At 38.6% G+C, this 13,582-nt stretch overlaps 2 protein-coding genes across 2 annotated transcripts in view; both read left to right on the top strand.

Annotated features, from left to right (window-relative positions):
• Nucleotides 1–13,582, top strand: part of Csmd1 (CUB and Sushi multiple domains 1) — a 1,642,848-nt gene that overhangs the window by 168,170 nt on the left and 1,461,096 nt on the right. The gene's annotated exons all lie outside the window — the stretch shown is intronic.
• C030002A05Rik (RIKEN cDNA C030002A05 gene) overlaps nt 1–13,582 on the top strand; it is a 138,762-nt gene extending 125,180 nt beyond the window's left edge. Inside the window, exon 1 of the mRNA XM_030243881.1 lies at nt 1–13,582. This exon is cut by the window's left edge and continues 125,180 nt beyond it. The gene's annotated coding sequence lies outside the window, so the exon portion shown is untranslated.

Raw genomic sequence — 13,582 nt, 5'->3', positions numbered from 1 at the left:
ACTCAGAAAAGAAAAATAAATTAAACATTTTAATGTGCTTATAGAGAAATCAATTGGAATTGTATAAGCAAATTCATATAAATTATAAATCTGAATGCCACTTTCTATTAACATGTGGTGCAAATTCAAGTATATGCTGACATTTATCTGACTTTTTCAAATTAAGTAAGTCAATAATGATGCTAATGAAACATTCGTATTGCTGTCGTTAAAGCTGGCTCTTATTCACCTATGTACTTATGTCAGTTGTCAAAATAATACTTTAAATACATTATTCAATATTACTTTTGAAGTAATAATATAGTATTTATTCTATTTAGCAAGCTGAACAACACACTGTTTATGTAAACACAGACATACAAACACATATGTGTGTATATATGTATGTATATGCATATTTGTGTTATATATGCATATATGGCATTAATTATTAGTTAAGGTACTTTACTCTATAATGAACTATTACCACAAAATGCCAGTTATATTCTATTCCAGTGCTGCATGAAGTAAATGTTTGCTTATTCTGGATACTGGGGTTTGCATGATGTTGGTTGATTAATGTTGAGTTGGGATCAGCATGGCCCCAGAGTCAGATTTCAGATCCTGTGTAAACCATTGGTCTTCATTCTTGTGAGACTAGAATAGAAAATCACCTGGTGATAGGAGAAGTTGAAGGACCAGTACTTCTTATCACCAATGCTAGGACATACATACTACTCCTTGACTCCTGACCAAAGTGAGTAAAACCACAACTGCTCATGCGGTAATCTCAAAGCCAGTGATCTGGAGATTGGAGAAAATACAGTTTGTTTGTTGTGGGGGAAGGTGCTAAACTGTGGCCAATGGAGGAGAAGGAGATTCAGAAAGGAAGGAAACATTTTGAATAATAGTGTCATCTCACATAAGCACAGACTTAATTATCTTGGTTATGTGTTTATATTTCTCATGGATTTTTGATACATTAGTCATTTGTGATAAATGTAAGTTATGTGATGGCTTGGGTACATGATGATACCTTCATTTACATTTTATGAGGTATACAGCTTAAGATAATATACAGAATTACCTCTATAATAGGATTTTCTTTATCTTAATATTACATAGTGATTGAAGAATAAGTAATCATGCCTCTACCCTATTGCTTGCTCATCCAGTGTGTGTGAAGAGAGATCACTGCCATCTACAATTTTATTTACAGTGTTTTGATTTTTCACTGATTTCTTGAAAATTCATGCATGAACAACTCACGAAATTCTCACATGATTAGAATGTGCATTAAATATTTAGATTTCAAGGGAAATTAATGTATCAATGTGTTTTGATTTTTCACTGATTTCTTGAAAATTCATGCATGAACAACTCAAGAAAATCTCACATGATTAGAATGTGCATTAAATGTTTAGATTTCAAGGGAAATTAATGTGACATTCTACTGACCACTTGGTAGTAGATAACCCATCAAGGTCCTCATACCTTTGGAAAACTGAGTCTCACTTTTTCTCAGACATTGACTATTTGTAGCTTTTTATTGGTGTAGAGTTTTGTGAAATTCCTATCAGCCACCTTGGATAACTGATGATGTCATTATCCAAGTTTTATTTAGATAACCATATTGTTGATATTCTGTGGGTGCAACTTTCCAGTCATGTATAGAAGACACAGTCTTCCAACAGTTAATCTTCTCCTCTAGCTTTTTGAATCTTCCCATAGGACATTGACAAAGAACTCTAAAGGAATGATATCAGCTCAGTTTAAGCAAGGTGGAAGGAAGGATGTGGGTAGATGCTAAGCAAGTAAGTTCAACTAGTGACTTGATGTTACAAGGCATTCTTTGGTGCTCAAGCTCCAGGTACATGAGTTCATAACATAACTAGAACATACCATAATAGGGCTTTACTCTGCAATGGAGTTTAAGATGTCCTCATAATCCAGTGTGATTGTGCTCAGTTAGATGACCAACAGTGGACTTTTTCTTAGTCACCCTCAAACTGGTGCTTTGCATTTCAAAGGTAGTTATTGGTTGTTCAGTGTTCTTTGGTATCCTGCATGACGACATCGCCTTGTAGAAACACCCACAGAATGAGGTAGCCTACTCTTTCTTTTGTGTTTCCTGCAGAATTTACAAGGATGTGTCCACCCACAATGCTCAGAGTCAGTGTTCTATTCTCTCTGCCCAATTGTCAGTCTTTCTCAGATGACTCTTTAGTTGTATATTCTTCTATAAATAAAGGTGTGTGTGTGAAGTGCTGAACAAGAAAGAGGCTGCCTAAGAAGCCTTGAGTTTGCAGATCTGAGCCATTCTGTATTAGCTCCCATCAGTGGATAAATGCACAGTGGTTTGGATAAATGCACAGTAGTTTGGATAAATGCACACTGGTTTTTGTACCCCTTGTACTGTGTTCTAGAAGGAACTGTATTCTGGTGTTTCATACTCCAGGGCTCATCTAGAAGATATTCTAAAATTACCTTGTATTCACCAGAATGTGTCAGGCTGCAATATTTGGATAATTATAGCATTGTTCCTCACTAGGTCAGTTCTGTGATCTATATCCAAATTATCTTAAACATTTTTCTTTTCAAAATTGGTGATAGTTCATAAGTATTACATGATGTAACATGGACAGTTCTTCCTCTTCTTTGGCTATGTTTCTGCATCTCCTCTTACAGTTAATGCATGTGGAAGAGAAAGGTCAAACTATCTGCCCCAAGAAGCAGGGCAGAGGGATAAAGCAGAGGGCCTACAGAATGCTGGCAGATGCTTCAGACTGGTAGACATCTTGGTAATAGTGTCCAAAGGCTTAGTCACATAAATGCTAAGACAGTGTTTATCACAGCCAATTACAATTAGAAGAAAGTTACAGTGACTTGTAACATACAAGGACATTACCTCGTACACAATGCAATGCACATTAGATATAGTAAATTATATATATATATTTTTCAAGTAAGAGCACTATATATACTATACACATGCACTTTTGAAACTTTTGAAAATGAGCTCAGACATTGTTTCTACTCTACAAATTAATAAAAGAATGCACAGTATACAAGAGCAACAAATATCACAGCAGCATTAGGTCAGTTATACTAGCATCCTGTCCAGTGCTGTGCGACCAATTAAGATAGCTGGGTCCTTTAAATACTCTGAATTTAAGCTACTTGTTTTAACCATACCTTCCTCAAGATGCCGCATCACTCCTGGTGAGCTAATTGGAAAGTATACATACATATATATAAAGTCTTATATCTTTTAGTGGCTAATCCTTCCATTTTTTTTTTTTTTTGGTTTACCTTTTAGACAAGTACTCCCAGGGGAAAATGGCTCTCTCCATGTTGGACCAAGAGTTGTTCACTGTGTTTGTCAAATAGAATCATGTTTCCTGTCCCTAGATCTGGCTTTCTGGAAGAGAAAAGCTTGTAAACAGAAAAATGTTGAAAAAAGCTTATTTTTGTTTTTGTTATTTTTGAGAATTTCCTATATGTATGTGACTCAAATTATATTCACCCCACTTCCTTCTTTAACTCTCCTTTGTCTCCTCAACATGACCCAAATTCATATCTTTATTTTGAGAGCTTACTAAGTCCTAAGCCCAACTACTGCTGCTCCTATGTGCCTGGGTGAAGGACTAATCCCTAGAGCACAGGAAACCAGTCAGTAGTCTCATCCTCAAAAAAGAATGACTCTTCATCCCCCAACAACTAACTACTGCTATAGCTTTTCGGTAAGGGGTGTGACCTGCATATCTTCTATCCCATTTCTGCTTGCTCAAATCTGTGGAGGTATCCAGGGCTTCTGTGAGTTTGAGCTGACATCAATAATGTTACATCTAGAACAGAACGCACCACCCCACATCATGACCAACTATCTTTCAGCTCTTATATTCTTTCTGCTTCCTTTTCTATACTGTTGGGAGTATTGGTAGTGACAGGGTTAATTATATGTCCCATTTAACATATAGGCTGGCTGTGCATTTCTTCATTGACTGCTACCCGCTAGTCTACACAGATGCCAAGGTTTTTGTTTGTTTGTTTTTGTTTTGTTTTGTTTTGTTTTGTTTTTAATTCTTGTGTATTTCCCATGTCTGTCATAATAATCTAACATGTGGGCACTATACAGTTTTATATTTTGATCAATACAGTTTGATTGCTCTTATGCCCCCTCCATATTTTTTCTTACTTTTTTTATTAGATATTTTCTTTATATACATTTCAAATGCTATCTCAAAAGTTCCCAATACCCTTCCTCTGCCCTGCTCCCCTACCCACCCACTCCTGCTTCTTGGCCCTGGCATCCCCCTGTACTGGGCCATATAAAGTTTGCAATACCAAGGGACCTCTCTTCCCAGTGATGGCCAACTAGGCCATCTTCTGCTACATAAGCAGCTAGAGATACCAGCTCTGGGGATACTGGTTAGTTCATATTGTTGTTCCACCTATAGGGTTGCAGATCCCTTCAGCTCCTTGGGTGCTTTCTCTAGCATCTCCATTGGGGGCCCTGTGTTCCAGCTTATAGATGACTGTGAGCATCCACTTCTGTATTTGCCAGGCACTGGCCTAGCCTCATATGAGACAGCTATAACAGGGTCCCTTCAGCAAAATCTTTCTGGCAGATGCAACAGTGTCTGGGTTTGGTGGCTGATTATGGGATGTATCCCTGGGTGGGGTATTCTCTGGATAGTCCACCCTTGCATCTTAGCTCCAAACTTTGTCTCTGTAACTCCTTTCATGGGTATTTTGTTCCCTATTCTAAGGAGGAATGAAGTATCCACCCATTGGTCTTCCCTCTTCTTGATTTTCTTGTGTTTTGCAATTTGTATCTTGGGTGTTCTATGTTTCTGGGCTAATATCCACTTATCAGCAAGCTTGTACAACTACTCTGGAAGTCAGTCTGGAGGTTCCTCAGAAAATTGGACATAATACTACTGGAAGATCCAGCAATATCTCTCCTGGGCATATACCCAGAAGAAGTTCCAACTGGTAATAAGAGCACATGCTCCACTGTGTTCATAGCAGTCTTATTTATAATAGCCAGAAGCTGGAAAGAACCCAGATGTCCCTCAACAGAAGAATGGATACAGAAAATTTGGTACATTTCCACAATGGAATACTACTCAGCTATTAAAAACAATGGATTTATAAAATTCTTGGACAAATGGATGGATCTGGAAGATATCATCCTTAGTGAGGTAACCCTCTCCATATTTTATAAGATGGTAATATTTTTTCTTAATTTCAACTGCTAATATTAAATAAATTCAGAAGGGAAATGTAAATCTTAATCAGAACAAAGACAGACTGTGAGTAGCATTTTATTAGGTATTGTGTAGACAGGTTAAAAAGATATTTTCTTGAAATCCTTGCAGAAAATCAAATCATTATACATTTACCAAATCTCCAGTTATCCCATGGCAAGCCTCCATTTAATGCATTGTTCTGTTTGTTTCCTGGCTTTAGGGACTTGAGGCCTGTGTTTCTAGAAACTTCAAAAATATTTGTTAAATCATGCAGTTGTCTGAAATTAGTGGGAATTAACTCATCATATATTCTTTTTTAAAAAATGCTGCAGCATGTCCTTATTATCAAAAGATCCTCAGCTTTGCAGGAAGGACCAAATCCTCAGACATACAAACAAGTGTGAGACATACTCTGCTCCAACAGCCACTCTCCTGACATTCTGCCATATAGAAGCACAGTGTGTCTCTCACAGAGAAATCGTAACCCTTTGACTTACTGACGCCCATATACACCTGTACCATGTTACTGACAATTTCATGTGAAAAGCCAAGTATGGCCCAGGCACTTTCTTGACCAATTAAAACAAAACAAAAAATGCCTGCCATCCTTATATCAAACAGGAAAAAATATCACAGGAGCAGTATGGTGTGTGTCAGCCACCTGTGGTCTCACAGAAAAAAACTGACAAAGACCAGAACCAAATTTCACAATGACAGCACACTAGGGAAAAATTAAAATGTTAAAAGGTTGCATTTCAAATGGCTATCAGTAGAATTAGAAATGAGCTTAACTTGAATCATCACACATTTAATTTTGAATTAAATTTAGTGGAGATAACATGACATAAATTTTCCACAACTTGTACTCTGTTAAAAATAGCCAAATATTAGAAGCTTCCATATATGTGGAAAGAATTTGAATACAATTATGCAACAACAGTGGTTGTGGGGTGGGGTGTCACCCGAATTAGATACCATATACTAGCAAATAAAATTCCCAGTATTAGGAATGGGTTGCCTCTTCATGATCTGTAGGTCACTGGGGCCCCATAGACCACCAGGCATTATAGGCTATGGTTCATACTCTCAGTAACCCACCAGAACTTGAGGATAAGGCCTGTTTCTGAAGTCACCACATATTGGATATTCAGAACATGGGAAATCAAGCTGGATCATCATATAATTCATTTCAAATAAAATTCAAATTAAATAAACAACTGCAAGGCACTCTCTACTCCTACAGCCACTCTCTTGACATTCTCCCACAGAGAAGGTGTGTATCTCAGAGACACAGACAAGTACTCAATTGTCCCTTCATTCCTCCTGGTTAGCTTCCATATTACTGGGGTAGAAAAGTAATCTTTAAAACCATAGTAACACCCTGGCGGGCACTCTATGTCCAGTTGTGCAACAATAGCGTGAATGTTATAGGTATCTCTAACTGCTTTCTGATTGACCTCAAGGCCTAGTCCATGAGAGAGAATGTGTTTTTTGGGATTGCTGATGGGGCCAAAGATATATGGCTAGGCAGGTTCTAAAACAAAATATGAAAAAGTAAAATAACCTACCATTATTTTTATTACCATTATTTGGTAAATACAGAAAATGAGAATCAGTTCATCTTGTCTGTGAAGAATTGCTTATCTAGTGATGGTCATGAGCAGACTCTAGTGAAGGGCTGCCTGGCTCCAGCCAGCTCTTCTGTCAAATGCCTGTGAACTGAGGAGATGAATAGAGAAATAGGCAATTCAATCAGTTTCATCAACACTTAGTGAAACTAGGCTGTAGTTCATAGTTTTGTCAGTCTCTACCCTCTTCATACAGAGAGATTAGTAACTGTAGCTGCTTCATTTTGGAAACATTTCCATATGCCATAAGGCATAATTTTACATTAAACAATTTGAAACACATTCGTAGTTTGGAACAAGGCCAGACTCAGCTTAATGTGTATGAACACTCTGTTCATATTAGGGAGCTCATATTCCCTTTTATATCACGAAAAGCACTGCATACATAGGACCATTGAAATATGACTGAGAATTGCTCTTCTCCATGTGATTTTATGTGTACATGATGCACAGATCCCACTCTTTGAATCTGGATGTAGCAGAGAAAATGAATGTCTCGTGGCTTTAGGTCCAGCTGTTAATTGAAGGGATTTTCAAAATGTGATGCACAGATCTGAGAACACTTGACTTCCCATCTTTCCATGCATTAAAATACCTCATCTGAAAATATACAAGTTCTGTGTTCTACATTTATTAAGACACATTATATTATTTAAGAACTTTGCGTAGTTGAAATACCCCTTCTAGGACATCATAGATTTTTTTTATTGGATATTTTCTTTATTTACATTTCAAATGTTATCCCCTTTCCTGGATTCCCCTTCAAAAAACACCCTCCCCTACCCCCTCCTCCTGCTCACCAACCCACCCACTCCAGCTTCCTGGCCCTGGCCTTCCCTCACATTGGGGCATAGAGACATCATAGCTTTTATTATATTGGGAAGCAGGTTTGAGATTTTCAAAGCAACGCCTTACCAAGCAGAAGCTTACCATCTGGAAGGGAATATCAAAAAAAAAAAAAAAAAAGAAATGATTCTGTATTATATCAGTAATGCATATGGTTCTGAGAAACAGAAGAAACTGACAGTATGCCCTAGACATGTAGATCTGAGTGGATGGACGGCAGCTGAGAACCCTTAGTCACCTAGCTGTGTGTGCAATGGCACCACCAAAAGTCCTCCCTTTTCTTAAATTTTCTAATTTCACAATTTTGTTTTTGCTGTTAGTTTTTATTTGGTATCCACTGTGAGATGCAATTTCTGTGAAAAGTTAATCCTCCCAGATAACTTACTTTTGGAATGCTTCTCGTCACCTTTGAATATATGCAGCTTTTCAGATAGCATGTGTGCAACTATTTAGGGTGTTCTTTCATGCATTCATTTCTTTGAAAAGACCTTTATGTCTATGGTGAATCTCCAACCTGATGATAAGATGCAGGGCTCTACTCTATTGCACGCTTAGTGACTGAGGGAAAGAGCTGCTCTATATGCAGACTCTGAGTGTTAAGACTCCTGCCTCAGAGCACTGACACACAGAGCCATGACCGTTTCAATTTCTATTACATCTTGATTTATTTTGTGTGCATGTTAACATGTGTACACGTTTGTATATGTGTACGTATGCCATGCCGTGAGTCTGAAGATCAGCATACAGGCTGTGAGAGTGTACACGTTTGTATATGTGTACGTATGCCATGCCGTGAGTCTGAAGATCAGCATACAAGTTATTAGAATGTTCTCCTGCACTGTATTCATCACACTGGGCCTGGAGACTGAACTCAGGGTTATGGCCAGCAAGCACTTTACCCACAGAGACATCTTATCTTACTGGCCGCCATGCCAATTACATAATGAGAGAGGACACTCCTGCTCTTTTCCCACACAAAAAATTTCGTGTGAATTGATAATGATACAAACTGCCCACCTAGATTACACAAGTTACCCCAATTATTTTATCCTTATATAATAACATATCTACCTGTGGCTATGCAAAGCCATGCTTGTTCTGCATCATCCTGTCTGTCATCCATCTTGCTTCCTCTCTGTCTTCAGTTGTGCTCTCTCATTCTCTCTCTCTCTCTCTCTCTCTCTCTCTCTCTCTCTCTCTCTCTCTCTCTCTCTCCAACACTTAGATCCATCTCCCTTTTCCCTGTCCTCCTGCTACCCTAATATTTTAATGTGATTGGACAGGAACAATCCTGCCACAACCCCTAGTCAACCATCTCACTCCAAAATTTACATCTTTCTTTCTGTCTTTTTTTTTTTTTTCACCTCAGAAAGTTTCATCTTTGGAATGTTCTAAAGATTTCAGCTGACACATAAACTCATACGTTTCTGGGTGTCACATGACATTTTGTCTTTGAAAACACATAGAATGTTCATATCAAATATAAGCATTCATACCTTCTCAAATACTCATCAGTTCTTTGCTGTGAGAATACCCAATCTGTTTCTTCTCTTTGCACACTGTCAACAGGCACCCTATTGTGCCACCACTTGAAACACTTTTATTAGTAATTCGAGAACTTCTTACAATGTGTTTTGTTCACACTCACACCTCTCCACAAGTCTTCTCAAATCCATATCCTTGTCCTTACAAACCCAAATTTGTGTCCTATTTTTTTAAGCTCCTGAAGTTCAATAATTTGAACGTGTGGCCATCCAGTGAAGCGTGTTCCAGAGTCACACCTTTAATGAAAACTGACTTCACTTGTGCCAGCACCTATCAAGTGCCAGTAGTTAGAGATGGAATGTTGCATCCACCTCCCCTCCATATGCTGGCATTTGGTCTAACTCGGGCTTGCCAGGTTCTCTGATTTGTGTATGTATTCAGCAGTTGAGTATTAGAAACAATAAGCCAGTAAGTAAAGATCTCAGTGCCAGGAATCATTATTATTCTTCTGGAGTTGCTGCTCAGTGTAGTATTCCACAGACTCCCAAACACTGACAAGGGCCTTGGCTGCCCACTACATACTAACAGTTAGACATGTACAGCATTTTTAAAAGATTACTGTGAAGTAAAAAGAACCACTAATCAACTTGTGTGGATAACCATGCCTATTATGAAGCCCAGGAAGTGGTGCAGGTCAGTGGCTGTGTGTCCAACAGCCATTGGCAAAGCAGCAGACAGTTAATTTTTTTTTAACAATTGAGATAGGGAGCGAGATGGATTGGTAGAAAGGACATTTTCCTATCATAGCAAATTTTCTGTGTTAGGATTGCATTAAGAAGTCATCCTTAGCCCATCAGACTTGCTCAAATGCATTAAATGTGGCTGGAGGGCTGGGAGAGAGCCCTGGGGGAGTGTACAGTGTCTATTAATCAGCTTTACATCAAGCTCAGGCAACGGTGGCATTTATAGCTTGCCTCCCTTGGGTCTTTCCTCTCATCTGTGCAGCTTCACATTTTATTCTGAAATTGAAGATGACCTGAAAACATTTGCCAGGAGCACATTGGTCCTCAAGGAGGCTCCCTTCAGATCTGGCAAAGTGATGAACAGAAACCACAATAGGGTCCAGACTCTTCAGGAGCCCTAGCACACACACACACACACACACACACACACACACACACACACACACACACACTTACTTGGATATAGTATACATCGCAGATCCAGCTCCCCACCCCATGCCATTTTATGTATTTCTCACAGCAACTGTGAAGCATTGGCATCAGGAAGTAAGACTTCTTGTTGACGATTTGGGGTTCACACTGGGCAGGTTTGGTAGCTGTCTAAATTTCAGAGTGCAGAGTTTTATTTCAGATGTAGTCTTTGGGATCAGAGAAAACTAATTTAAAAGTGAAATTTCACCAGGTGTAGATGTCAGGAGCTGATCACTGACTCCGGAGGGTACACACACATTCAGTCCATCTGCTGGGGTCCTTCTTTGGTTCTTCTGCCCCATTCTGAGATCCTATCTCCATGACCCTTGCCAGAGGCCTGCTCACTGTTTGATGAGCTTGCGTGAAGCCATGATACACAGGCCTACATGCCTCTGCAGTTCATCTGGAAAATTCTGACACTCAGGTGATCCCAAAGGTATGGTGTTAGAGGCAGCTGTGTGTATTACACTATTGCTCGGTTTTTGTTCCTCCTGTCTCCAGATAGGCAAGGACTTGGTGATTCTTGGGCAAGTTCTTACACAATTACTTCTTTCTGATGACCTGTCTAGGCATATGTTTTTAGAGAATTTACTTTTAAAGCAAAGGCTCTTAAACATTTATTTTCTTTCTAAAAAAAATAGACTAAGACTCCATAAATATCTCTAAAAGAATACCCTTTATATGAAAAATTCCAAAGTGCTCAATCTTATACATGCCAATAAATAATTGGATATTATTGGACTCCTTTTCTTATCTGGTTTTGTGTTTTGATGAGAAAAAAATAGAAACTTCAGTATAGTGTGTATGTGTGTGTGTGTGTATCTGAAAGTATATATTTAAAAATATATATAGATGCTTACTGTACACAATGGTACATGCTTGTAATTCTACCACACAGAAAGCTGAGGCAAAAGGATATAATGTCAAAGGCCAACCTGGGGTGCACAGTGAGACCCACTTAAGAATCTCTTTCTGTCTCTGTCTTTCTCTGTCTCTCTCTGTTTGCCTTTCTGTCTGTCTCACTCTGTCTCTGTCTTTGTCTCTCTTTGTCTCTGTCTCTCTGTCTCTGTCTCTCTCTCTGTATAATGTATTGAACATTAAAAAATATTTGTTCATTGTGGAGAGATGAAAGTATTGCACAGTGGCTAAGACAACTGGCTAATAGTCAAGAGGATTGGGATTTGGTTCTCAACATCACCTAACTCACAACCATCCGTAATTATAGTTTGAAAGACTATCAAGTCTTCTTCTGGATCTGGGAGCAGATATGAAGATTAGACACCCATAAACATGAATGAAATAGATAAAACCATTTATTTACGTTTATGTATGTGTATGAAAGTTCTACCTAAATGTACGTGCCCTGTGGACAAGCCTGGTGCCCACAAAGGCCAGAAAGGGGGGTTGGATCCCACGAGACTGGATTCACAGGTATTCAGAGACTCCATGTGGATTCTGAGAACTGAACCTGGGTCCTCTGCAAAAGCAGTCAATGCTTTATATCCTGAGCCATTTCTCTAGCTCCGTGTTTATCATTTTAAAAAAAACATTTACTAATGCATCTCTGAGAAGCTTGGATCTTTGTGATGTGGCTAATTGTGGATTAACCCCTACAATACTGCAAGGCATATCCTCCTGTATCTCCTTCACTTTGCCTTATTTACAATGATTGCCTGTGCTATTCCCGATCAGTCAGAGTCCTGTAAAGAGGGAAGAGGCTTGCCAATGCATCAGAACAGCACCCTGTCATTTATTCTGTAACCCTTAATATTCCTAGAAAGGGAATTTCCAGGTCAAAATAAAATGGAATTTGGTATAAAATGTGACCTTGTTGCAGCAAATATTACTCTAGGTTTTTTTTTTTTTTTGGTTTTTTTGTTTTTTTTTGTTTGTTTGTTTGTTTTTTTGTTTTTTACAAGGCAGTGAAAAGCTAATGTTTTCATAGCTGTATGAGGGATAGGGAATCCAGGTTTGGCAAACATTTGACATGATCTGGTGGGTGCAGAATTGTTATCCAAGATTAGCTATATACTTCTCTGACTATAAGAGAAGTTCAGAACTTTCATACATGTTTGCTTAGCTGTCCACTACTGTACCAATGCCATCAATTTATTTTTAATGTTACATCTTGTACCTGTTTTCCCATTAATATTTCAGTGTCCATCAACGTGCAGCCTTATTAAGCTGCATCAGTGTTTAGGATGCATCCTCTATATGCTGTACTAGCCAGTGTGGGAGAGAAGTTGTATTCCCAGTGCTATCTTACAGGGCTAACAAGTGGAATCCCCCCCTGCAGAGTCATCAACACTGCTAAAGAAGTGAGGCTTTGAGATGCTAAAGAACCTTGGTGTTGGAAGACACTGTTAGCTTGTGGTGGTGGTAGGCTATAGGACTGCATTGTTTTAGAAACTTTGACACCTCATATTGCTACATGGGGCAATATCCAAGAGTGCCTATGTCCTTCTTTGAGGGAACATGCCATTGCTAATGATGGCTTGGAGGAAAAGATGGACAAAGCCTGGGAAAACATACCCTGAACTCTGACCTCAGTAAGTAGGTTATGCCTCATTTTGGAAACACAACCCCTCCCCCCTGCTTCCCGCCCCTAAAAATTGGGAGTTGATATGGCTATGCTGAAGAAGGTGTGGGGGATGGGATGTGGTCAAGGTGAGACAAGCCAAGGATGGCCAGTTCAAACACCTGACAGGGATTTATGTTTTGGCTTAGGTCTTTTCACGTTATTTCCAATATTTTGGATATGTTGAGTAACTGTGGATAATTGTATGCAGTCAAAATGGTTGATATTTTATTTCTAGCTTTCAGTTTTGAAGTTCTGTTAATGATGTGCTTATCAGCATGATAGGACATCAATATTAATATATGCAAGCCTCCACTAGTGCTCTTTAAAAACTGGATATTTTCTAGAAATTATATTTCTCCTACAAACAAAACTTGTTTTTAATATAACTTCTCATTATAAAACATTCCCCTGTGAAAGCTGTTGTCTTTGATCATCATTCGGTAGCTTGCACACATGTCTACTTTGATGAGTGGCTTTTTCTAACGGAAGACTCCAGGTCCTTGACATAGATAGTCATGTATTATAAACCTTACAGAAAACTTTTAAATACATGCTCATGCATCTCAAAGGTATACACATAAAAAAATACTTGTT

This window comes from Mus musculus, chromosome 8 (assembly GCF_000001635.26).
Source record: "Mus musculus strain C57BL/6J chromosome 8, GRCm38.p6 C57BL/6J".
Classification (NCBI taxonomy): Eukaryota; Metazoa; Chordata; class Mammalia; order Rodentia; family Muridae; genus Mus; species Mus musculus.
The sequence above is the reverse complement of the archived record's forward strand: the minus strand, read 5'-3'. Positions and strand labels throughout refer to the sequence as shown.